The sequence below is a fragment of the Molossus molossus genome, unplaced genomic scaffold (genome assembly GCF_014108415.1).
Source record: "Molossus molossus isolate mMolMol1 unplaced genomic scaffold, mMolMol1.p scaffold_m16_p_5, whole genome shotgun sequence".
Classification (NCBI taxonomy): domain Eukaryota; kingdom Metazoa; phylum Chordata; class Mammalia; order Chiroptera; family Molossidae; genus Molossus; species Molossus molossus.
Window position 1 is genome coordinate 71,380,150 of NW_023425388.1, and position 26,088 is coordinate 71,406,237.

General features: G+C 41.4%; 1 protein-coding gene across 1 annotated transcript in view; it reads left to right on the plus strand.

The window, feature by feature from the left end:
• The window catches only part of ZBTB20 (zinc finger and BTB domain containing 20), an 811,826-nt gene that overhangs the window by 629,051 nt on the left and 156,687 nt on the right, over positions 1-26,088 (plus strand). The window contains exon 8 of the mRNA XM_036243711.1: positions 16,961-17,000. The gene's annotated coding sequence lies outside the window, so the exon portion shown is untranslated. The remainder of the gene's footprint in view (positions 1-16,960; positions 17,001-26,088) is intronic.

The window sequence follows — 26,088 nt, forward strand, 5'->3', positions numbered from 1 at the left end:
CTAATGCTCTGAGCATTGTTCAAGAGTTAGAGGGTTTAGAGGGTAAACACCTATGATTGTCAGTGCGGGGCAGAGTGGAATTGTATGATTTATTGTCTTGTTTTCTTGTTTGATGTCTGTTTCCCACATTAGAATTTAAGCTTCATGAAGGTGGAGAACTTGTCCTAGCAGTAACTTTATCCTCTGTGTCTAGACTGGTATTTGACACATAGTAGGTATTCCATAAGTATTGGTTGAATAAATAAATGGTAAGCATTCAGTCAATCCTATGTTGATTGATAGATGAATTGCTTATTAGTGCACCAAAAATGCAGTAACATGATGTTCTTATTAATTCATTCAACAAGTGTATTTTGAGTTTTTCCTATATGCCACTCATTATCCTACCTAGACCAGTGCCTAGAACACTGAAGGTACCCATTAAGTATCTGATCAGTGAATGAGCTAATTAGTATTTCAGTATACTCAAATATGGTTTATTTACTAAGTGTGTTAGTTTACAGGGCTGCCATATTGAAGTGCCGCAAAACTGGGTGTCTTTTTGTTTTTTTTTAATCCTCACCCCAGGATATTTTTCTATTTATCTTCAGACAGAGTGGGAGGGAGGGAGAGAGAGAGAAACACTGATGTGAGAGGGACGCACCAACTGCTTGCCTCCCACACGACCCCGATCAGAGCCCGGGATGAACTGAAACTGAGGTACGTGCCCTTGACCGGAATCGAAACCGCAACCGCAACTCATTGGTCCATGGGCCGACGCTCTAACCACTGAGAAAAACTGGCCAGGGCAAAAACTGAGTGTCTGAAACAACAAATTTATTGTCTTTCAGTTCTAGAGGCTAGACACCCGAGATTCAAGTGTCAACAGGATTAGTTCCTTCTGAGGGCTCTGAGAGGAGTCTGTTCCATGCCTCTCTTCCAACTCCTGGGGTTTTACTGGGAATCTTTGATGTTTCTTGTCTTGTAGAAACATCGCCCTGTTCTCTGCCTTCATCTTCACCTGGCTTTCTGCCTGTGAGCATGTTTGTGTCTACACTTCCCCTTGTATAAGGATGCTAGTCATATTGGATTAAGGACACACCCTGCTTCAGAATTACTTCATCTGAACTTTATTAATCACATCTGCAATGACATTATTTGCAAATAAGGTCACATGCTGTGTCACCAGAGGCTAGAACTCCAACAAATGAATTTGGGGAGGACACAATTCAACTCATTACACTAAAATCATGGAGATCTTCAGGTAGTAATATTTTAAAGGTCAACTTCTCTTTTGAAAACATCAACTTCTCAAAATAACATCTAGTTTTATGATTCTATATGGAAAGTGATGTGGCGATATTACCAGCATTTACTATATTACAGGAAAACTTGTGTTTACAGAGCGGAAACATGAAGAACGTCCAAGAGTCATGAATGTACATAGAAAATTTTGTTAAATGGTTATGACCTGACAGTGGGTTATGTGGGGAAAACTTTGAGATTCTAAAGGGATTTGTATGTAAATCAAAAGTATCTGGACTTGACTTTTAGTCATCAAGGAATTAGCACAGAAGTCAACATTTCTTGAACTGTAGAAGGTATGAAAAGGGTGAATTTAGTGTATGTAAATTATCTAGCAATGAACTAGACTTTGAAAAGAAAGAAAGAAAACAGTGAGGTTAAAGAACGGACTTTGAGCCCTGGCTGGTATTGTTCAGTGGTTAGAATGTTGATTCTTATACCAAAGGGTTTTGGGTTTGATTCCCAGTCAAGGGCATGGTCCTGGGTTGCAGGTTCGATCCCCAGCCCCGGTCGAGGTCGTGCATGAGGCAACCAATCAGTGTGTCTCTCTCACATCGATCTCCTCCCCCTTTCCTTCTACTCTCTCTAAAAATCAGTGGAAAAAATATTCTCAAGTGAGGATTTAAAAAAAAAAGAATGGACCTTGGGAACTAAAAATTCAGGGATTTGGGGATGACCTGGGCAGTATAGTTAGAAACAGCCAGAGAAAGAAGATGTTACTGTGTTGAGGAATAAATCAATTTAGGAAGCTGATGGTACAAAGGAAGGAAAAACCAGGTCCACAGAATGTGGTCTTTTGTTTGTTCACTGTAGTTATTATTTGTTTTAGATGAGGGCTGCCGCGACAAGTTGGCAGGTAGTAGGAAAATGGAAAATACAGAAGAAAGAAGGAGTAGCTGATACAATCAGATCCTGGAGGGGGCCATTGGTGCCGGAGAGAAAAGTCTCTGAAATGTTTGGGTGGGTCTGACAGAAGTGGAGTGATGGGAATGCCGTTGGATGGCCTCTGTCTTCTCTGGGAAAAAGGCAAGGTTAATAGCTGAGAATGGGGGGCAGAAGGTGAGTTACAAAGAGTTCATTTGAGTGATAAATGGAAACTGGGAAGTGAAAAACAAAACTGATCGGAAACAAAAGAATTGTAAAGTAGTTCTGAACCCCCAGCTCAAGTTGGAAACCAGGACTCTGGAGGGGCTTCAGGCTGTACAGTTGGACATTTTTCTCCTGTGTTGCTTAGCAGCCTGGGATCTGAGGAGAAAAAACACACATGAACGGGTTCATCTGGGCTCAGGAACTGGCTAGGCTCAGTTGAGAACCACAGATGAGCTGGTAGATGTCTTCATAGTTAACAACCATGAGGGTCTGGACTGGTAGAGAAGAAAATGGAGATTAGTAGTCTAGAAGAAAAGAGAAAAAAATAAAAATAAAAAAGTCATGGTGAGAAGGTAGAGTACTTGTTTTCTGGAGGTATATATATCCCAAGAAGGACACCGGTTGCCGCCACACATGTCTTTTGCCACTGGTCCCGGAAAAACCACAGAAAGGAGACTGAACACTTTGGAGAGCAGAGACTGGACTCAGGAACCTGTCCTGGAGGTCAGAGTCTGATTCTCAGCTTTGTCAATAACTTAAGGCTGCCATCATTACCACTGTTACCACAGAAGGCTGGTCCTTAGGAAAAGAGTGTACTCGTGCACATAGAAGTAGAATAGCTAGGACGCTGCCACAGGGCAGTGGTGATCGTTGACAAGGGGCAAATGCTTTTTGCTTTTTACTTTTTTCCTCAGATTCCAAGTTTCACTCAAAGCATGCTCTTTTATTTCTCTTATTTTAAGATTCTTTATTTTTTCTGTTAGAGTCTCCAGAGCTGGCACCCTTGTCCTCACTTCCTCCTGGCTTGCAGGCATTGGATGTTGTCATATGTCTCAGCAACCTTCCCCACCCAATGACCAAATGAAGTATTCCCATAAGCTTTGTATTGGAATTTTTTCCCAAGAAGACAGGGCCAACAAGTTGGTGTTTAATTAGGGAATACTTTTACATACCTTGCAGATGACACCATATGGCTTGGCTGATCCTTCATGTCTTATGCATTCACATGAATACGGGTGTTTCTGTCGTATTCATAAGGAGCCCCCTGATCATGTGGGCCCTGCCTCCATATGTCGTACTGCCAGATACCATGCTCTAGTTATCCTTTACTTGCTTGAGTGACGGTGAGGAACATCATACACAGGGTTTAGGAGTTTCCTAAACTCTGTGAGAATTCCTAACCTCCTTCTCTTGATATTGTACACATATAAGTTCACAAAGTAATTTAGGTTGGGGGGCATGTCAATAGACAATTTAAAGAAGTCCCCTTTTTCATTCAAATATAAACCTTTATATAACTTCACTCACCCCCGCCCACACCCCCCCATTATTTTCCTTCTCATGATTCTCTTACAGCTCTTTCCTGTAATGCTGAAAACCAACTGATCTGGAGATTAATGTGACCAGACATACCATGAATTTTTTAAATCTCAAAAGTCCCAGATTCTGGTTTATGGTAAATCATATACAGGTTGTATTCATTGTACATATAAAGGTGCAATATATTATCATAAGTCTTCTTTAAGTTTTTTGGGGGGTGGGTCTCACTGTCCCGTAAATTGTTCCTGCGTGCTTCTTTGTTATAAAGAAGCAGAGCAAAGACCCGAAGAATGGAGGGGGAGAAAGTATGAAGTGATGATAGAAAGAGAAAACACTCTAGTGAAGAAGGGAAACCAATGAGAAGAGGGGGAAAAGTAGCGATTTCCCTTTCCCCCAGACCCCACAGAGCACATCTATGTTTGATTTTGATATTCTTCTCTCTAATGCCCCCAGATGACCTCCTCCTAGCCATTTATTCTCAAAAAATATTTCTTTCACTGCCAGCAAATTATCTCCTACCTACCCAACAAGTCAAAATCTCCTGCCCTACCATCTTAACATGCTCTCCTGCCTGCCAAGCAAGCCCTTCCTCACCCCTGGCCCACTGACCCTGAGTACTTGGACCCAGTGCCATTAGTCCACCCCCCCCCCCAACCCCATGCTGGCACGAGAGTGTTATGGTGTGAGTCTGAAAAGAACTTAAGCAATAATTTGGCTTTACTTTATTAATATTCAAAATATAAACAGGTAAACTACATGTTGAATTCATTAATTCTTCCTCCACTATTTACAAAAATGAAACCTGCATTTTTTAAAAAGGCATTGATTGGTGTCATGTACATATTTATTCACTTGTGTTTATGCAAGATAATAAGAATATTAACATAGAGGTAGAGCAATAGTGTTTATAATTCCATCAACACTGTTTATATAAGAAGGAAATACCTGAAAAGAAACAGGGAGAGAACATTTGCTGCTCTGTACATACATTAAATTCTTCCATTTTTATGTAAAAGGATATGAGGAGGAATAAAAAGTTCAACAAGTTAGGGAGGGTTTATACCATGTTCATTGACATTGACCTAATATAGCTAGGTTCAGAAAGACAAAAATAGATGGCGAGATGCCTCCTTAGGAGAAGTATAGGGACCAGGGACATTGTTGCATGAATTCCTCTCTGAGGTGAGATGATTTGCATGAGATTATGATCCTCTGTTGGGTGCTGAAATGTTCTGTCCCAGAGAATAATGAGTGCTGTGTCTGGGCGACCATTGGCCTATAATTTGCTTGCTGCTCAAGATATGCTTTCTAGGGGATGAAGCCCCATTAAATTGTTCCCAAAAGAAGAAGAAAATAGTGTTTTCAAATAAGATTGTAAGGACCCATTTCAAATACTTAAATAGTTCTGGGAAGACTTTTATAGTATTTTCTTGGCTGTTTGAGGAAAACAAAAAACAGTAGTTGGGAGTGGAGAAGGGGTTTCTTATCTAAGTGAAAATTACTTCATAGGCCACAATGGGTCAGATCATTTATGAGGGCTTAATGGATGACTCAGGGCAGTTGAAAAGAGTAAGGAATAAGAAAAGAGGTTGTTATGAGCAGATTGTTATATTTGTCATAACTTACTTAAGTGGACTAATAACGTGTCAGTGATCATGGAGAAATAAAAACTCTTTAAAATATACATTAGAGTAGAAGATGCTTGAGAGCAGGATTGGAGGCTAATTAGCACAGAAATTAATAATAAATTCAAAAGTATCTGTTAAATTAATGGATAAATTAATTTAATATTCTGGGCAATGCTTTGAATATTCTTCCTTATCAAAACCATTTCTCAAGGAAAGTTCAGAAACGTTGTTGGGTTCCGTTATACAGTTATCTCTCCAATGAGGGATCTGAATTTTAACAAGGGCATGGTCACTAATTTTTATTGGCTTATTCCTTTTAATCCCCATTCACATTTTCATTCCTGTACACTGCCTTATATTGCCACATTCTGTTGCCAGTTGGAACCATTTGGCATGAAGGGATGGGAATTAAGGTCAGAGAGGTAGTGAGGGGTTGGGTCTCATAGGCCATGGTAAAGTGTTGAGTCCCCAGTCAGGGGCCTGGACAAAGGCTGATGGGCAGGAAGGAGTCTTCGCAGTCCTAACAGCCCTACTGAAGGATGACCTGAGGAGGCAGTGCCAGCCAAAGGCTGGAAGCACAGATGTACATGCTGAAATTAGGCTGTATGTCAAATATAAAATTTCTGACCAGTGTAAATAAAAATAAACTGTGCCTCATTGTGCCCTGTGTTTTGCCTTTTGGGCCAGTTTTACCCACCCGACACTCCCACTTGGCAGCCTTGCCTTTGAGAAGCTCCAGTCAGCTTTCAGAGGAAAGCGAGGTGGAGAGTTCACGCAAGACTTGCCACTCTCTGACCAAGTCCTACCCAAAGGGGAGAATTGGCCACAAACACTCTTTAAGAATGAGAGCCATCTAATAGTTGGCCTAACTAAGATGGGACATTCAGGAGAGATCATTTTCTTGTCCATTTATGTATAACTCTTTAAAACTGAAGCCATGTATAAGTATAGCTGAGGGAACTAGCCCAGAATTTTTCTCATCATGTACCAGAGATGACAGACTTACAATCTGATGGCTCTTTCAGTCGCTTCTGAAAGAACTAGAAATTGTCTGGCTCCACTTGTCTGGCCAGTTCTCTGATTTATCCATGGGGGTTTTTAGCAGAACCTCACACTTACTGTCTAAATTAATGATATTCCTTTCTTTTGCCATGACAAAAACCACTCTATACGATATACATTATGTTAAAGATTTTTTTTAATTTTAGCATGTGGACACGTTCTGTAAAAGCTTTTTTAGTTTCATCACGTTGACAAGTTGATCCCATTAAATCACCCTCCATCATCATGTTCACTTTTTTTTTTTTTTTTCCTTTTTTGAAAAGTTAGAAAACAGTGATCATCTTTGAGTTTTCAAGGCATTCACTTTGGCAAAAATAAAAACCCTGAAAGCCTATTCCTCGAAATGGAAAAAAGATGTTATGTCATTCTCCTCACTGGACCCTGCTCCCGAAACTGTTAACATCGGGAAGGAGGCTGTGGGTCTTTATCATTTGTTTTCCAATAAAATGGGACTTTTAAAAAAGAAAAATTTCTGAATATAGATCAGACTTTTCTACCTCAGTATTTGTTATGTATTGCTTGTTGTTTAAAATAGAAACATCAATAGGTTGGCTGAATAACACGAAAGGGTTTAATTCAAATATTTTTGAGCATTTCCACACCCTCTGAGAAAACGTCATTGGTAATGTAGGGTCACAGCGCCAGTTTGAATTAGAGCAGCTCCATCCCCGCTCTCCCACCACCAGGCTTCCCTGACTAAGAAGAAGAAGAAATCATCTGCTCATGCACTGCTGGGTCCTTTAAAGCATTGAGTGGATGTGTGAAATGAGAGAAAATGCTCGGTATGGGGTTAATTAGCTCTGTGGAGTTGTGGGTGGGTCACTTCCTCGGGACCAAATCGCGCAGGAGAAGCCATGCATGTGCCAACTCACAAAATGAAAAGGAAGCTAAGACCCCTCAGATGCTGGGGCACAAACTGATTGCCTTTGGAGACAAGAAAGTGAATATTTTGGGCTTCATTGGTCATCAAACGGACTTCCCTTGCCGTGCGTGCGTGGTGCAGGCCGCTGCTGGGCACTGGGCGTGAACCCTGGTTGCAGAAAGCCTGTCAAATCAGGCAGTTTTTGAAATTTACCTCTGCTGATTCTTTAAAATCATATCTTGCTCAGTTTATTTTAACGTTCATATTTTCCGGGTCTCCCCTTAGAAACAACATTTCTTTCTGAAAGTATGGGTGAATCCTCTCCGTTTTCATAATTGTGTTCGGAGACGGCCACAGGTTCCCTGCCTGCTGAGATCAGCTCAGCCATGGTTTGCCCTGAAGGATTCCCGCTAGGCTGTTTACAGTGTAATCCTTTCACGAAGTGGGAGGGGAAAGAGCAGATGGAAAACATCCTCAGTGCCTAGATCTTTAATAGATGAATGCGAGGAGTCAGGTATTTATAAGGAAATTTCACAGGCAGGGTTTTCTAGGGCAGAAAGATATTGTGAAGAAGTCTCCTTGAGCGGATGCTAACAAGGAGCCAGGAACCAATGAAGATGAGCCCCGAGGAAATCACTAATGAAGAAATGTCAGTCAGGTTTCAGTGTGTTTATGTTTTCTTATATTTCTGCCTAAATTACTCTGACATCAGAAGGAACAACACTTCATAAAGTGTATGGATAGAAAAGTCCCTAAATGTTTATAACTTTTTAAGACAAAAATATATATGATGTATGGATATATATGCATGTCTTTATTTCCAGTTAAGACTATAAGTAACATTGGCTTCTTGAGCTGAGGAAGCAGGTGACCCACTTGACAGTAAAACTGAAAAACTGGAAGAGACCAAAGCAGAACCCACCGCCACCACACATTAACACCAAACCCCTCCCTTATCACCTGTGGAAAAACCTGGGTTTGGATGTTAGAGTAGAGGTGGTTACGAAAATGCAAATTCCCCCGAGAGGAAGTATCAGCCAATTAAATTAATAAATTTTCAGATAACTGAGAGCAAGCTGAGGTTGGAAGGATGGAATGCTGACTGAGAGTGTCCCCAAAGAGGCCATCTTAGTCACATTTGTCTCTTCAATTGCCATGGATGAGCAAATAAGAAGGGATGGAGGGAGAGAGCAAGTTTTATGAATTCTAACAGCCTAGATTATCAGTGTATCGTAGCATAGCTTTTCAAAACTCAGGTTGCTGGGTAGCTTGACACCTTTGCCGTTCAGTTCATTCCTGACCTTTGAAATAGTACAAGCAATGGCCACATGCACCGGCCATTGTCCTAGTTAGGTTGTCAGTTAGCTTAATGCTGCCTTTATTTTCTGTGGTGATACCGAACAAAATGTTTCTTTTCAAAGGCCTCAGACCTCTGTCCTCTCAACTCCTGATCACAGTAATAACCAATCTCGAGCAGTCATTAGTGAAGACTAGAACAATATCCTATAACAAGTCAGCTATGGAGAAATTGGCGTAGTTTATCTCTTTTATTTGTGTTCTTGTGAAAATAATGGGTTGCAAAATAAAACTGCATTTCTGTCTCTCAATCTTTTTTTTTTCTCACTGGGTCTTTACAAGTTAACTGGGACTGATTTTTTTTTTTCTAACAAAGGTTGAATAACAACACTTAAAAGCTTTAACAGCCAAAGTCCATCTTTAGAAATAGCTTTCTTCTATAATGTACTGCCAATTTCTTATGTGTGTGTATTTTGACCTTCCCGATGCCTCTGCTATGGGCTGCCTGTTGATTGGTACATGTTAGTGCTTTGCTTATAAGAGTTGGGCAATAGTTCAGTGATCCAGTCCAAATCTGGGCCGCAGATAGAATGGGCTCATCTTCTATTTAAGATATGTGGCAAACTGCTTTAAATGAATTTGGTTCAGACAAGGTCATTGGAACTGTTCATCTCATCCTGTGTGCTGTATGTAATGGACACTTCTGCTGAGCTCCAAAGCTACAAGGTAAAGACAAGAAAGCCGGAAACTTGCCACCCCTATTAGAGCTTTTCCCGGGTCTGTTACTGGGTTTATGTTCTTAATCACATGGGACCCATTTGGTCACTTAAAAGGATTTGTTCCCTGGTTCTACTGATGTCTTCGAAGATAGTCCTGGGAATAATAATAGTGAGTTCTTATATCATTTTCTGGTCTTTTTTTCTTTTTACTTTTTTTTTTTTAATTGGAGATTGGGTTTGTATGCATATTCATACCAGGTTTATGAAATATTCAGCTAAATTTCTCAGACATGAAAGAATTAATTGTTAGAATGTTTTGCTTTAGCTAATTATTATGTTAAAACTATAGTAGATTCAAGTGCATTTTTCCTCAGCTCTGTTTGTGTCATGTACACGTGGCAAATTGAATCATGATTCCCAAATTGAGATGTGAGCACTTTTATACTATTTTGAATTTAGTGACTTACAGACTCTCTGTATTGCCTAATATTCTTCAAGCTACAGAATGTATTTTATTCAACTGTGTTGTGGTTCTGCACAACTTTCAGAGTCAGTGTGCTGTGAGTTGCTGAGATCATATAGAGCTAAACTAGATGAAAGAAGTTATGAATTCATGCTCCTCGGTGGAGTGGAGCTGCATGTATTCCAGCCAAAATAGAGGAAGACCTTTCCTATTTTTAAATGGACATAAACAGACATTTCTTAACTGTTCCTAGCAATCTACTTGGTTACTTACCACTTGTACATTTAGGTTGTTCATCTTTAAGTTTTAAATTCTTCACTAGACACTTTAATACCATTTTCCCCTAGAACAAAAATAACGATCAATATCCTCTTTATAACAACTCTTCTTATCGTCAGAAAACTATGAAGATACACCTCAGCTATTTTTTCTAAGTGAAATTATCCCGGTTTTTAAACATTTACTTTTGTTTTTGTAGCTCTTTCTGTACAAAAGTGGCCAGGGGGACTATTTAAAAAAGTCCTGTCATATACAATGCCTCTGAGAAAGGCATTGCATATTTTAATTTTACTCTGCCGATGTGGAAATAGCCACAGCTTTTTCATTATATGCTGATGGACAGAGCATTTGTGTTCATTTAACCTTGAGGTTGAAACTTGTTCCCAAAAAAGTAACTGACTCATAGCATTGGCTAGGCCCAAGAATAAAGAGCATCAGTTTTCTTAATCTTCAAACTCATCTTGCCCCCACTCCTAAAACTCACTAAAATTAACTTTTCCCTGACCTCTCTCTGGTGCTATTTATTTACTGATTTAGCAACTTTTTCTATCATCTTTGTCTCCTAAAATAGATGGGCAGCATTTATTCAACAAAGTGTGTCATTCTGTGTTTAGGATACTATGCTAGGCTTGGGAGATGCAAGTGTGAACTGTGAGCAAAGGCTCAGTGGCCAAGATGTCCTGGGCATGTTGAGAGAGGAGCAAATAGCCTGTCACAGAATGTAAGGAAACAGTGGTGAGAAAACAAAACAATCAAAAAAAATTTTTTTGAGAGAGGTGGATCGCGGCCAGATTGCGAAAGATCTTGGATGCTCTCTTAGGCAAATAGTTGTTGGTGACAAGGACAAAAGTAACATTTTTAAAATATATATTATGGAAAGATCTTTCCAAGTCTTTAAAACACAGACTGTGCCATGTTGTCCTCTTGGTTTAGTATCAGGTATAAGTATCCACTTAATTGATGTCTTTTGATATAAATTTTGCAGCATGATTTTTCTCATCGTATTTAAAAAAAAAACAAAAAAAACATTTGAATGAACCATTTGAGCAAAGAGAGCCTTCTGTCTGCACTGTTCTGGATGTTTCTTTCTCCTGCTGTGCCCACATTTATTCCAAAGCCCCCTGTCCTACTAATATGTTACTTGGTGTGGTTATACACCAAGGAGTCTCAGGATGAGTTTACCCTATAATAGGCACAACCTTTTTGGTACCAAATAGCATTAATGGTAGGTTGTGAGCAGCATTGCGACCAGGTGTTTCTGACTGATCCCACCACATGACAGCAATGCCCAATCTTTCCTCATCCCTTACGGATATCAATGCACAGTGGTCATGGTCCTGGTATCCTTTGGGAATCCAACTTCAGGAGTTTGAGGTATGGAGGGAAAAGTTATTTGGGATCAGATTGTAGAAAGCTCCTGAATATCATCATGCCACAGAGTTCAGTCTATTTTAGGAGCTGCAAGAAATCACCCTAAATGTAATAAACAAATTCAGTCCCCGCCACTGCTCCCAGCACCCTTCGACTTCGTTCTCATCTCTCAGGCCCAGTAGCTGTGAAAATCAGGAAGGCTTGGGAGGGTCTGTATGGGTTAGGGTGGAGTGGCAAGTTGTACCTCAGCAATGTCTCAGGCTCAGAAACAGTCCCAGACCTAATTACTGAACTTTAGTTTTTGAATTCTCTCTTTTTATTGATCATTATTTCATCCTCTAAGTTCATGAAGGTAGACTTGATTCAGAGTAATCATAGCTTATTAAGGAGAAGTAAGGCATCTCTGTGATTTCCTTATTGTTCTTCTCCGGATAGACTCAAAAAATGGATGGTCTTGAAAAGCAGACCCCGAGATATGAATGACCATTTGTGGCATTTTATGGTTGGTTTGTTTGTTTGTTTGTTTGTTTGTTTTTTAAGAAAGGCCAAAAGGAATGAAAGTATTTCAAGAAACTTGTCTGCAGAAGACTCCAAAACCCTTCCATCTGACTATAACTTGTAAACCCTTGCCAGATAGAAAGAATGACAATTCTAGAAAGAACTAAAAAATTAAAAGCCTCCAAATCCAGGGTGCATTAAATGTCACTAAATCTGGCATAATGTTTCCTGAATCTGTCAGATAAGGGAAATCATGTATCCAGAATGAAGATGGAATATCAGTTGACAGAAGCCTATGAAGCTGGCGCTTCTCCTGAGAGACATATGACTCTAAAAACCCCATGGTGCCTCATCCTTTGAAAACACTGGGAGCCAGGAAGGTATTAGGACAATCAATAAGGTAAAAGTCTTCATCCCACTATTTGGAATGACTCCCACATAAGAATTAACTAACACTATACACAAAAGATATTAAAACGTTATCGCTACCCCTAGAAAACAAAGAGGTAAGCCCGCCTGACTTCTAGGGAGAGTTGTTGGAGAAAGAAGGTTAGAAAGGCTAACGGCAAGTCTAAGAGGTCATTTGTGTGGCACTGTCGCTCTGTCTACCCTCTTCAGGTGGAAGGATGTGTTGAACTTCAGTTCATCCGAATTCCTCTGTTCTGTCAGCGGTGCTGTGACACATTCTAATTTTCTGATTCATTTGTGATGAACAAGCTCTCCCTTTTCTATTCACAGTGCTAAAAGGAACCAATTTCTTTTCTTTCTTTCTTTTTATTGCACTATGATTTTCTCTTAGCAGAGTTCATCTCACTCTTTATCAGCCGGTGTGAGTGCCATGTGCAGAAAAGCCCTTGGACAGTACCAGTACTTAGGTTTGGAGCTAGTCAGGGGAATGAGAATCTGACGGCGGGATGCTGTTTTTAACCCAGCCAGATACCTCAGCTGGCAAGTGGCTCGGCTTCCGCACCATAAAATGGGTATAATAATAGCTTTCCCTTACCACTGTGAAATATTTAGAATGCAAATCGAGCCAAACCTGTCTTCTTCCAAAGGCGACGCTTAAACTAGCCTCCGAAATCCTGAATGAGCCCAGATTTCAAGGGGAAACATAAAGTGGGAACCACCTAGAGGTAGTGTAATTTAGTGGTTAAAAATATGTAGACTTTGGAATGGTACAGCCTTATTCAGAGCCCAGCAGCTGTATGATTTGGGGTAAGTTTCCCAATTTCTCAAATATCTTTTTTTTTCTCTAGTAAATTGGAAGTAACAGTATTTACTTGAATAGTCAGAATTAAATGATATACAGTTAATGCTTTTTGTTTCAAATTCTTCTATGTCCGTGATCTTCACGTTAGAGGGAAGATCCAGGGCTCAGGGTGCTGGGGACACTGCCTAAAGCAGTCTGCCACAAATGAGACTTGTCAGCGAGGTCTCAGGTTTCACCCTAAAAATACATACAGATTTTGCATTCTACTCCTCAATATAGTCTTGTTTGTCTCACTAAACTGGAAGTTCCACGAGGCCCAGAACAGTATCTGGTTTATTTCTTCTATAACATTCAAGAAATAGCTATTGGATACATGGATACATGTACAAATAAGAGTTGAAATTACATAGCCACGGGACAACTGCCCACCAAATAGACAGCCCTGTCTTTCTCAGTTATTCTGTGGCTTTTGTACTCCAGTGACACTGCCCCGCCTCCCCGGGCATACCCATAATCAAGCTTGAGAAGCATTTACTTAGCAGGATGCCTGAAGCCACAGAGGCACTCGGTTAATAGCAACGCTAGCATTTCGCTGCTCACTTCTCTGCCTCACTGTTCCGAAGGCTCTATGGACTTTTTTTTTTTTTAAGAAATTGTAAAGCACTAGGAAGGTCAGAGTCTGGGAGGCCTTTAAAGGAGTCTGTCTCTAACCACACACACTCACCCAGGTGTTTTCTGTACATTTTGTTTACTCCTGGCTTCTGCTTATAGCAACTTGTTAAAACTTCTAGAGGCCATAAGTAGTAGGATTGCAAGAGGGGGACAGGGAAGAGATAAACCAAAGAACGTGTATGCATATAAATATAACCAATGGACATAGACAACAATGCTGGGGGATTGGGGGAGATCGGGAGGGGGGTGTTAATGAGGGGACAAGGAGAAACATCTGTAATAAAAATAAATTAATTTAAAAAATTCCATTCACCTTAAAAAAAAAAAAAAGAGCTTTTTCTTCCCCTTCCCTTAGGCCAAGGGTCACTCACCTGGAATTCTTGATGACCATCATGGAGTCTGGGAGCTCCTTGAAACTTGGTGTTTTGGGGGAGTAATTGAGGGAAGGGATTCTCACAGGGATCTGTTTCACTGTTGTCCTAAAACATTACATAAATTGAAATCAGAATTGACTAATATTTAAGTTACAATTAATAATACTTTTAGTTCCTTGGCGATTGATAGTATATAGTAATTTCCTCTCAAAAATCACAAAACTAAGATTAGACTTCCACAAGTCACCTCCTCTCCTCATCTCCCCCTCTCTCCTCTTGCCTCCTGCACCATGTGTTAAGGTCCTGATTCATCTGGGCTTGCAGTTCTATAATCCTTGCTAAATATTTGTGCCTTGAACCTAGCATGCTTCATGCAAATGTTTTTAATGTTATGCAAAACTAGTATAGATCATCTTTTGCCTTTCAGACAAAAACAACTTACAGACATATAAGGTGAATTATCACTTAGGCAGAAGGGATGCATATTAATAAAATAACAATTTGAACTGAACAAAAATAAACCTATATAGATTAATACATATTCTCAAAATTGTCTAGCAGATTCTAATTCAATCAAGAAGTCGGGGCCTTTTGACGTTTATGAACATTTATTAATTGTATAAGAACTCTGAGATTAAATATTTAGCCTTTATATTAAATTTGGGATAGGCATTATTGTTCTTCATTAATATATAAAGAATAATTATATCCAATAAAATCTTCTATTTAACTTGGCCTTAATTTGTCTTAGACTGTGACATAACACACTGTGATTTTTCTCTCCATTTTGGGTTCCTGTCATTGACAGCCTGTGTGTCATTTGACATCCAGAAAGATAGTTTTTTATTCTAGGCTTTGGATGTATTGGTCAATATGGCACAATTTACATTGACCTCTTCTGATCACATCAACAATTTTGACTGGCTAACTTTTATGAGAAAAAAAAAAACAATGCTCCTTGAAATTTAGAAAGGCACATTATGTGTTTAGATATAAGAACATAAATACAAAGTATAATTTAAAAATAGCATAATATATTGTTGGGAGTTACTGAGTTTAGAGCATGCAACAGAAAAATGGTAAGTGAGCATATTCATAGGTAACCACTAATCATATTTTTCTCTTTCTCTTCAAAGGTTGAGAAAGAAAGCAAGCTCAAAAATGTTGAGAGAGAGGGAGGAAAACAAGGAAGGGAGGAAGGAAGGAAGGAAACAGAAGGGAAGGAGGGAGGGAGGGAGGGAGGGAGAGAGGGACGGAGGGAGGGACGGAGGGAGGGACGGAGGGAGGGACGGAGGGACGGAGGGACAAATATTTTAACAGATGTACCAGTGCAGTGGTCTAGGATCCTGGCTTACACAAGAGACTAGAATGTAGCAAAACTTAGAGCTTTAAAGTCTTTGAAGACTAGTCTGTTATATATTATATACATTTCAGGTTTGTGAGTACTTTCAATGAATCATAAATAATCTAATTATCTTGCTTAAAATTTTCATTGAGCTCATCAGTTTTGTGAAACAATTTGAAAGCATTGGAGAGCCCCGACCTCTCTTGTGTTTGCATACATTACAATCAGATTTTCACCTTAACTCTTGTCCATGGAGAGCTACACCATCCTTTACACTTGCATGTTCGTGGACAGGGTTCCACCTTGGAAATAAAGGAGAAACCCTTTCTTTGGAGGAACTTCTATGATCGTGTGTTTGTCCAGAAAATTTGCTGAGATGTGAAGTCTCTTTAATTGCCAGTTTTCTGCTTTAGCCTTATTCTGTGCCTAGTTATTTAATCAGATCCTTCTTGATCTCTTCTAATGCAGTTTGTTTTGCATCTTTCTGGGGGCCTTCTGTGAAGTGGTTAAAATCATGGTGTCAGAGAGAAGAATTCAAGCAGCATTAAGTCCTTGATACATTTGAGTAGGAGGGGGTGGGGAGACCTGCTTTGTTTTCTCTGCACCTTTGTTTGGTTTATTACTTTCTCCTGGCTGTTCTGTTACTTCTGTTTTATTCTTCTACAAGAGAAGCTATCAAAACAATGGTGAGCAGATCAGCCCCTTAATAGCTTATTTGGCTTGTGAGTTGAAGATTTAAAAGGGGAATTTTTAGATTAGAAATATAGAATGAGAAACTTAAGATCAGCTCCCCCAAACCTGAAGTTGTCATCATTAGAGATGTGTTTTAGGGGATAGACACTTGATCTTAATATCACTTTGTCAGAGGGGACACTGCCAGGCTGGGGTAGAGGAGCTAATATCAAGTCCTCAGCCAGCACCAACCCAGGTCCTCACTTGAGGTCAACAACACATGGAGATGGTGAATTTGTCCAGAGGATCTTCTGGGCACTAAATATAACTAAATATCCTTAAAGAACCAAAGTTTATAAGAGGTTGACTCATCTTTGTCAAAATTAGCTAAAATTTCTCGTGATCTACACAGTAAAGCTCTTACCTATTCTAGCCAGCGTGGCTCAATAGACATTTATGCAGCAATAGAAATGTTCCACCCGTAAGACAGCCACCGGCCACATGAAGCTGTCGAGTACTTGGAATGTCGCTAGTGTGACCTAGGAACTAAGCAGGTGTGCAGCACAGCTTTACAAAATCCTCAGGTGCTTCAGGTCAGAATGAACTGACAAAGAACCAGGTTGGCACTTCCTGTACTGGGAAGTCACAGCTTCGGAAAGTGTCACGCAGTTGGGTCTTTTTCCTTTGGGCTGCCGGTGACAAGGCGCGTCCTTTTGGAGCAACCAGCCCCGTCTGTGTAGTACTTAGATTTGCTTTCCTTCTCCCCATAGTGTCATCGGGTTCATTTTTAATTCCTTGTTTCTTCTTTGATTTCAGTTCGTTGACCATCAGTCCGTGGCCTGCCCCTTCTCCTTATGTAAGTAAAAGCGGTTTCTTTACTTTGCAAAACAGTGTCAGATGTGGGAAATGTGGGTCTTCATTGGCGTGTGCTCTGGTTGACTTTGTCGTGGTTTCCAGCACTTCTTCCGTGTGGGTCAGCTTATTCTGGGTTTGGAGTCGATGCTGTTGGTGGTAGTAGTAGTTGCCGTCCATGAGGGGGCTGAAAAGACCAGCGGCCCAGTGACTGGCCTTCTATAAAGACTGCCTTTTACTCAGCCACAGCTGCTGTTGGCGAGAGGCGCTGGTCCTCCCAGCTCGCGCTTACATTCTTCAGCCAGATGCCCATAACAGGTGGGCTTTTGCTCCACTGTCTGTCAATGGCCAATTATGTACTCTTCAGCCAGACACCATCCCTAGGTTCAGTGGTTCTTAATTTCAGCCTCTCGATCAGAGATTTCATATATTGACAAAATTTCTAATGTCCTTTTACTAAGAACTACAAGACTGCAGTGCAAGACTTCGGCCACTTAGGTTAAAACTTTGTGTGAAATTGTAAATCGGGGGGAACGGAGAGAGAGAAGTCCAGGATTAGATGCACTAGGAAGTTTGTAAAAAGTACCATTCTTCTTTAGAAAAAAATGCAAGTCATTTGAGGGGGGCAAAAACACCCAAAAACTTGATTTCAGATGAAAAGAGAGCATATTTATCATTTGAAACCCTAACTAGGCTGCACTGAGTTGGTTTGGGTAAATTTTACCTTGAGCTGCTTGAAAGAGGTTCTGGGGCAATGAACCTAAATAATCAAAGTCACTGAATGAAACACCACGTGAGAGATGCTACAGGTACTGGCATCACCTTATGTGAGAAATAATCATTTATTTATTTAAATAAATGATTCCTTCCAGCTGCTTCTTACTCTCCGGTGAGCACAGCTGGTTCCTTATTCACAACATCTTATCTTACTTCGCTGGCTTCTCACTCCCAGGTATTTCTTGGGTTGTAGTCATTCGCATGGAAAGGGGCTTCCCATGGCTCTTTTGCTTATGTGTGGTTTCCACTAATGTTCTTAGAACCTTGTTAAATATATTTAGGGGAGCAGAATCCTCCAAAGGATGCCCAGGCGAAAGTCTAAAGTGACAGTTATTTGACAGAAAAAGGAGATTGATTAAACTTCCCCAAAGACTGGTGCTGTGCATAATGCATTTATACAGCAGGGGTAGATCCTCCCTGCCCCTGACAAGTCTTGTCATTTCGCATTCTCGGTGTTGACAGGGGGTCTGTCAGTGTTTTGGAGGGGGTCAGTGTGCATGCTCATGGTTACCACTTTGTGTCTCTGCGTCCCCACCTCAGCCACCTAGCACTGCCTATTTCTAGTTCTCTGACTGGCAAATCATTTTTGTTACAGTTCTTTGTGTGAGAACAGTTCACATAATAGCTCTGTGTTCGACAAGGCATTAATCCTCACATCACCGGGATGAGTCAGCACAGTGCACTCCTGCCCGCACGGCTTGGCTATTATGACGTCAGCACTGTAGGGCGAGCCTCAGACACAAGCAGTACAGGGGACTGGGGACCTGTGTCACAGATTAGAGATCAAAAGGGAGACCTTTGAGATAAAAAATGTAATTGAAAGGCTGTCTCTGACTCATAGGAAAATGTGAAACTGATTCTGTGCTATATCAACCATCCATCGAGCAGCTTATAGAGGGATCCTAGTTTTTAACCAGAAATAGGGCTGGGAGAATGACCTGTAAGGGCTGATAGCCCATTCATGTGGCCACTAACCTTGTCCCACACCTGGGCCAAGCTCCATGCGCGCTGGGATTGTTCCAAATCCTGAGGCTTGCCTTTATGTCAAGGGTGGCAGGGCCTGTGACAGCCCTGTTGCCTGCAAGTGCCCCACAGACACAGCCCATGGCTCCAGAGGTGGCGCCCCAGATGCCTACCAAAGGAAAGAGAAAGGTTCCTTGGGAACAGATCAGAACATTATCCTCCCAGCGCTTCTAGCTCCCGGTGTCTCTGCAATGGCCTCCTTCAAACACGTGCAGGGTTCTGCCCATTTGACCTTCTCCCCTTGGCACTGCATCTAATCCAAAGTCCCAATGTGGATTGGACGCATATTTCAATAGGAACTGAATAGCTTCCAGATGTCCCCCCAGGAGTTTTCCATTTCATTATTATTTAGCAGAAACGAGGAGGAGTCCTCCACAACCTGCCATGCTGCCTTAAAGCAGGTATCCCGGACTTGTTCTCTTTGGGAAACCAGTTCCTATAAGTTAGACCTCTCTACAGTTCAGGCGCTGATTCATTCTCTGGACAATGCCTTTCAATATTGAAAACAGAGTGTTGAAAAAGCTGAAAAGTCACTGCTTCAGTTTACAAGACATTCCTCAATTGCACCATTTACCCCTCCCTTTCCTCTCGCCCTGTGATGACCATCTCGAAGTGCCTTACTTCTGGGATCCTCTGCCTTCCCCAGATTGCTAAGAGGCTCCTACCATGCTTCTAGAAGCTAATATTACTGCTTGGTTGGGTTTGATTCATTATCATGCACAGCTCTTTATTCAGTTTTTAGTCAACAAACATTTATGGAAAGCTAGTTACTGTGCTTAGTACCTGGAACTCCAAGATAAATAAGAAGTGCTGTCTGTTGTTAGGAATCTCACAGTCTGGTAGGGGAGATAAATAGTAAACAAAGGCTACACCATGTGGTCGGAGCTGGGATGGAGGTGTACACAAGATGTAATGAGGGTTGTGAGAAAGGAGGGACACTCTACATGTGAGGAGGTACTCAGGCTGGCCGTAGTCTAAAGAATGGATTGCTGTTTACTAGGTGGATGTGGAAAAGGGGAAAGCAGAAGGGGTTCATAAGCAGGGAAGAAAAGTCCGAACATTTGCAAAGTCAGGAGGCATCAGGCAGCAGCCAGCTCCAGAGGACGGTAGTTAGTTGGGCAGGAGCATGGTGGTTGGAAGAGGAGCCTGAGAGATGAGGCTGAAAAGTGGAAGGAGGCAGATCACAGAGGGCCTGGTGTGCCGTGCACAGGTAGGAGTTTGGACTTGATGCTGCAGGCTTGAGGAGGCTTTGAAGAATTTTAACCAGAGTTGTGTTTTAGAAAAAGGGCACTGTGCCCTGGCCAGTGTGGCTCTGTTGGCTGGAGCGCCGTCCCATACACTGAAAGGTGGCGGGTTTGATCCCCAGTTGGGGTCGGGGAGCCTGTGGGAGGCAACCGATCGATGTTTCTCTCACATCGATATTTCTCTCTCTCCCTCTTTCTCTCCCTTCTTCTCTCTAAAGTCAGTTAAAAAACAAACAACAAACAGAAAAAGAGAGCTCTGGTGATGGCAGAGAGGGATGACTGAGAAAAGGGAGACCAGGTCACACCAAGGGCCTGGACTATGCAGTGGAGGCGGGAGTGGAGAGGAGAGGCTGTCTGGTAGTGTTGATAGAGATGTTGGATTGGCTACTGCCAACAGTGCCCTCGCCTGCGAGGAGAAAGGCTGATGTGTTGTGTGGAGCCAAGTTTCAGATCAAAGTATCTTTACAGGAGCTTCACCAGAGACCTCAATTTGGATCTGACCTCACCCTGAGCTGCTGCCTACTGGTCTCCAGAGATGCGTGTCTCCTTCTCCCATAGTGGAGTTGGGGGTGGAACAGGCAGATACAGAGAAGACATTCCCAGTCCAGCTTTTCTCCTCTTTCATCCGAAAATGAAACAGTTTCTTAAGAATGCCCCCTAATGTCAACCAATGCCCCAATTTTCTATCATTTTCCCTTTGCTGCCTTTTCCTAAGCAGAAGTTTCAAGCCATTGAGCTGAATTCCAACTTATGCACAGCCGGGTGTTGAAACAATTCAGTATATTCATTCCTGCTTTCTGAATTAGAGTTCACCATAAGTGTGCTTTTCTCTTGTTCACTTTGGGCTGCCAGGACAATTTAAAGGAAATTTTCAACAGCTTATGTTTCATGTACCATGTTCTCTTTTGGAAATGGGAGGATATGCGTGGGTGTGTTTAAGTCTTCTCTATATTGCTCTCTGGAGAACGGTTTGAGAAGATGAACAAGACAAGGAATGGGGACCTTATGAAAGCCCAGGTCCCTTCACTGACCTGAGTGCAGAATGTAGGCTGGTGATCAGATGGTCAATTATGTGTTTGTCAAAACACAGTGGGCTGCATTCCAGACTGCCAGCTTTGGAGGCCCAGCTTCTGCCAACCAAATGTCATCTGGGAACATGCAACACTGGGCACTGTGAAGGAGTTTGAAATAGACCATGCCACAGCCAACCTACTGCCAGTCTTATAGCACCAATATGGCATGCACAGCCGGGCCCCATGTTTCAGAGCTCAGGAATTCACTGTACTAAATTCAAGAGGTCAGATGGGTTCATGTTTTCAAAGCCTATGTTCTCTGCTTTGAACATTGTGACTTGCTCCTCAGCAGTTTCCAAGGGATTTTTCCCGTCACATCTCTGTGGAAACCACTCTTTTTGTGATGGTTATGAGAGCCTTGTCAATGTCCCAGAGGAGAGGAAAACAATAAACTTGCTGACAATGACTGTGATTCCAACAGAGGGATTCCAACTCTTAGGAAATTACATTAAAGGTGCATAGCTTTTAAAATATCAGGAACCACCTTGGCAACTTATAAAAAACAGAAGGGCTTTGCCTATTTTATAAAGTGATTTGCATATACCTGCATAAATAATGTCTCCACCTGTACTTTTATGCATTTAGGTTGAATAAATTAAATTCAGTGATCTTTAAAATATTCACCGTCTTTCATTGCTCAGATACCATTTTCGGGACCCTTCCTTCTTATTTTTCTCCTGTGGTGGTAGTGGCTGTTTTTCAGTATTTCAGCTAATTCAGAGAATCCCAGCACTCTTCAGACCACTCTACCAATGCTCCTACCACTGCACGAGGAATGAGCATTGCCTTCCTCGGCTTACATTTCTCTCAGCCTTTCTTTCTTTTTTTTTTTTTTTTTTTTCCTTTAATTTTTTTTTCTTCATTAATTTTAGAGAGAGAGAAAGGAAGAGGTAGAGAGAGATAGAAACATCGATGAGAGAGAACATTGATTGGCCACCTCCTGCACGCCCCCCCACTGGGTATCAGACCCACAACCTGGGCATGTGCCCTGACCGGGAATCAAACCGGTGACCTCTTGGTGCACGGGTCAGTGCTCAACAACTGAGCCACACCGGCCAGGCTCTCTCAGCCTTTCTCTCTGAGAACATGAGTTCCATATGCTTATCATAAAGGAAAATGGGGGAGTATACCAGGATGAACACACAACATAAGATAGAATGAAGGTCCACTACCTGTATGTGTAACCAGCCGTGTATTAATACACATCTCAGGGACACACCCGAGTAACTTTTTTTTTGTTTGGCCACTGCCACCACCCCTCCAGGAACCATCCAGCCACTAAGCCATATCAATTGTAACTTGGGCCTTCAAGTCAAAACCTGGTCAGTAGGCCAACCTCAAGCACAATTATCCCGTAAGATGTTACTAAGCACTAACTATGTACAAAGAATCATGATTCGTGGGGAGTGAAAACATAAGTCTAGGTCACTGCCCTTGCCTGCTCTTAAGGAAGTTAAAATTGAATTAGGACAAGAAGTTATACCTTTGAGTGTTCCATAGGCGTATAAGACAATAAATGACAATTCCAAAAGGAATGATAAGGAATCCAATAAGTACTATAGGATTTTATTCACAAAAGAGCCTTGAGGGCTGGGAAGCTTCGTGTAAGATGTAATTTAACTGGGCCTTGAAAATACCTAGAATGTGTAAAGGAAAGATATTCCCAGCCAGAGCACAAACCTAAGTGCCGGGATCACTGAGGGGATCCAGTTCATAGCATGGCTCTTCCGCACTCAAATTCCAAACACACTGAAAAAGAAAAGAAAAAAAATAATGGCTGGGGAACCAAAATGTTTTATGAAGGCCAAGTAAAACTACATCGCTTAATTCGAGTGGTAAATGGGCTTGCCGTCCCCTTTCCCTTCGAGCGAAGTCTCGGAAAAGCCTGTCCAAAGGACAATTTCTGTCTGCGTAAGAACACCACCTTTCCAGGCCACTAGCTGCAACTAGTCTCAGTAGGAAAGGAAGGAGAAAGAGACTACGTTTTTGCACTTAAAAACTTTGATATTGGTCCATCTAACTCAGAAACAGGGACCAAGTGCTGTCTCGCCAACGGGATGATTTTCCTCCATCGGGAAGTATGAGGAATGAGGCAGGAGGCAAGGTGTGTTCAGAAAACGACCTTCTGGAAACGAGGAGGCGGGAAGACGCATCCCTACCAACTCTAAGCTCCACAGGCTAGAGAACAAGAGGAGGAAGGACGAGTGAGGTGAACATGGGAACCAGAGCAGGAGGCCAGACGAGGTCTGTTTATCTCAGGGGACACACCTGTGGTTCGAGCCAGCAGTCACAGCGTTATCGAAGTTTTAAGCTAAGGGTTCCTTTCCAGACCCTCAGAGTTACCAGGGCCAGAACGCCAGGGAACAGACAAGAAATAAAATATGACTAAAACCTTGTTGGGAAAAAAATACAAGAACTCTTACCTTTTGTTAAACTAATAGTAACAATAAATAAGAGATAGCATTTTTTGAGTGCTTGCCTTGCTTTAGGCTCTGGACAAAACAATTTGAATGACTATCTGATTTAACCTTTAAAACCACTCATTAATTAGCTGCTGTTATAAATTCTGAAGATGAAATGGAGATTTTATGTGTTTGAGTAAATTTTCCAAGTGTGCCTCATGGGCAATAGACATAGAACTTGAATCCAAGACTGTCTTAAAAGCCTTCTCCAAATCTCATTAAACACAAAATGGGTGTCTACTAAATGCTGAAGCTGTCATGGTGAGCAGAACAGACGTGCTCTGTGCCCTCCTGGAGTCTGTAATCTGGGGGGTGGACGGCAGATATGAATCAGACAGTCACACAGAAGAACGTACTATTGCGAACTGTGCTCACTGCTATGACATGAAAGTGCCAGGTGCTATCAGGGCAAATGTGAGGGGAATCTCAGTGCGTCCGGAAGTTCAGGAGAAGCTTCCCTGGGGAAGTGACATTTGAGCTAACATCTGAAGAAGAAAAACAAGAAGTGAGATTAGGTGGTGGATGAAGTTTCTAGACACAGGTTACAGCGTGGGTGAAGCCCCTGAGTAGATGGATAGAGAGAATGAGATAAAGGGCAGCCCAGGTTGAGGTTGAAGAGACATATGTGGGGTCTGATGGTGTCGGAATCTTTGTAGGCTGTGTCAGGGACTTTCCTCAGAGATGGGAAAGCAAAGTTAAGAAAGTGCATTATGATCTATTTTGTATTCTAAAAAGATACGATACTCTTAGACATTTATCTCAGACAAATGGAAACATATATGCACAAAAATCTATACACCAATATTCATAGCAGCTTTAGTTTTAATAGTCCCAAACTGAAAACAACCCAAATTACCCTCCGAGAGTGAGGGTCAAACAAACTGGTACATCCATACCATGGAATACTTATCAGCACTGAAAAGTAATGAACCCTTGATACATACAACAGCTTGGATTAACCACAGAGATATACTGAGTGAAAAAGGCCAATCTAAAGATTATATGCTTTATGATTTTATTTATGAAGCATTCTTGAAGTGACAAAATTATGCAGATGCAGAACAGATTGGTGGTGGACAGAGGTTGGGCAGTGGGGGAAAGATGGAGCTGATGATGGCTATAAACGGGCAGCAAGAAATATCCTTATGCTGGAACTGTTCTGTATCTTCATTGTGGTCATGGTCACATGAATCTATACATGTAATACAATAGCACAAAACTAGTCACACACACATACACACAAGTGAGTGCATATAAAACTGGTGAAATCTGAGTAAGGTAAATGGATTGTGCCAATGACATTGTCCTGGTTGTAATATTGCACTATAGTTATACAAGATATTACTACAGGGCAAAACCAGGTACAGGGTAAGCCAGATCTCTCTGTGTTAGCTCTTACAACTGTATGTTAAACTATAGTAATCTTGGAAGTAAAAGTTTAAAAAAAAAAAAAAAGATTAAGATAGCTTCATTGTAGTGCATGGCTTGGAAGGAGCAAAAGTATAAAGGATGTTATAGTGGACTAAACAGAAGATGGACTAGGGTAGTGGCAATGGAAATGGGAGAAAATAAATGGAACTGACAGGTCAGAAGTACCATATACAGGATTTTCTTACAAAGGAGAGAAAGAGGCCACTATGACTGGTGGCATCATGCTCATAAAGCCATATGGAGGATGGCGCCAGTCACAGTTTTATGAAACACCAAAGGAGAATAGGTGTGGAGGGAAGATTATAATAATCTGTTTTTGAGATGCCCAGTGTGAGGTGCGTTTGAAATAAGCAAGGGTATTGCATAGGCAGTTGGATACAGACAACTGGAACTCAGAATAAAGTTAGGGTAAATGAAGCTGTTGGCATAGATGATAGAGCCTAGGGACAGACTTAGATTGAGAAGAAGACTCAAACTGGGACTGCATAACTCTTAATATTTCATCAGCTGGTAGAGAAAAACAAGGCTGTGAAATGCCCTTGGCAGGAACAGATAAAGAGGTAGTAACAAAATCAGAAAACATTGGCCCGGAACCCAGGAGAAGAGAGTGTTTAAAGAGAGCAGGCAGTAGTGAGAAGTGCTACTGAGAGGTCAAGTAAGTTAAGGACTGAAAAAGGTACTTTTACTATATTAATGTGGAAGTTGTAGTTAACCTGAGCAAAAGCAGTTTTGTTGAAAATGGTCAGAGCGGTTGCTTGTTTGCAATGGGATGAAGAAATAGAGACAGCATGTGTGGATAACTCTTAGTTTTATTGCAAAGGGAAAAAGTGAGAGAGTGTAATATCTTGGGAAGGGGAGAGTGAAGTCAAAAAGAAGTTTGGGGATAATGGAAACACTGCTGTTTTGATATGTTCATGGGAAGAAGACGGTAGAGAGAAGAGATTCAGTGTTCAGAAGAGAGACAAGGATGGGATGATTGGTAATATAAGATTCCTGATAAGGCTGAAGACCTGGGATGCTGAGCATAATGATAAAAGGAGGGTTACTGCCCTGGCTGGTGTGACTCAGTGGATAGAGTGTCA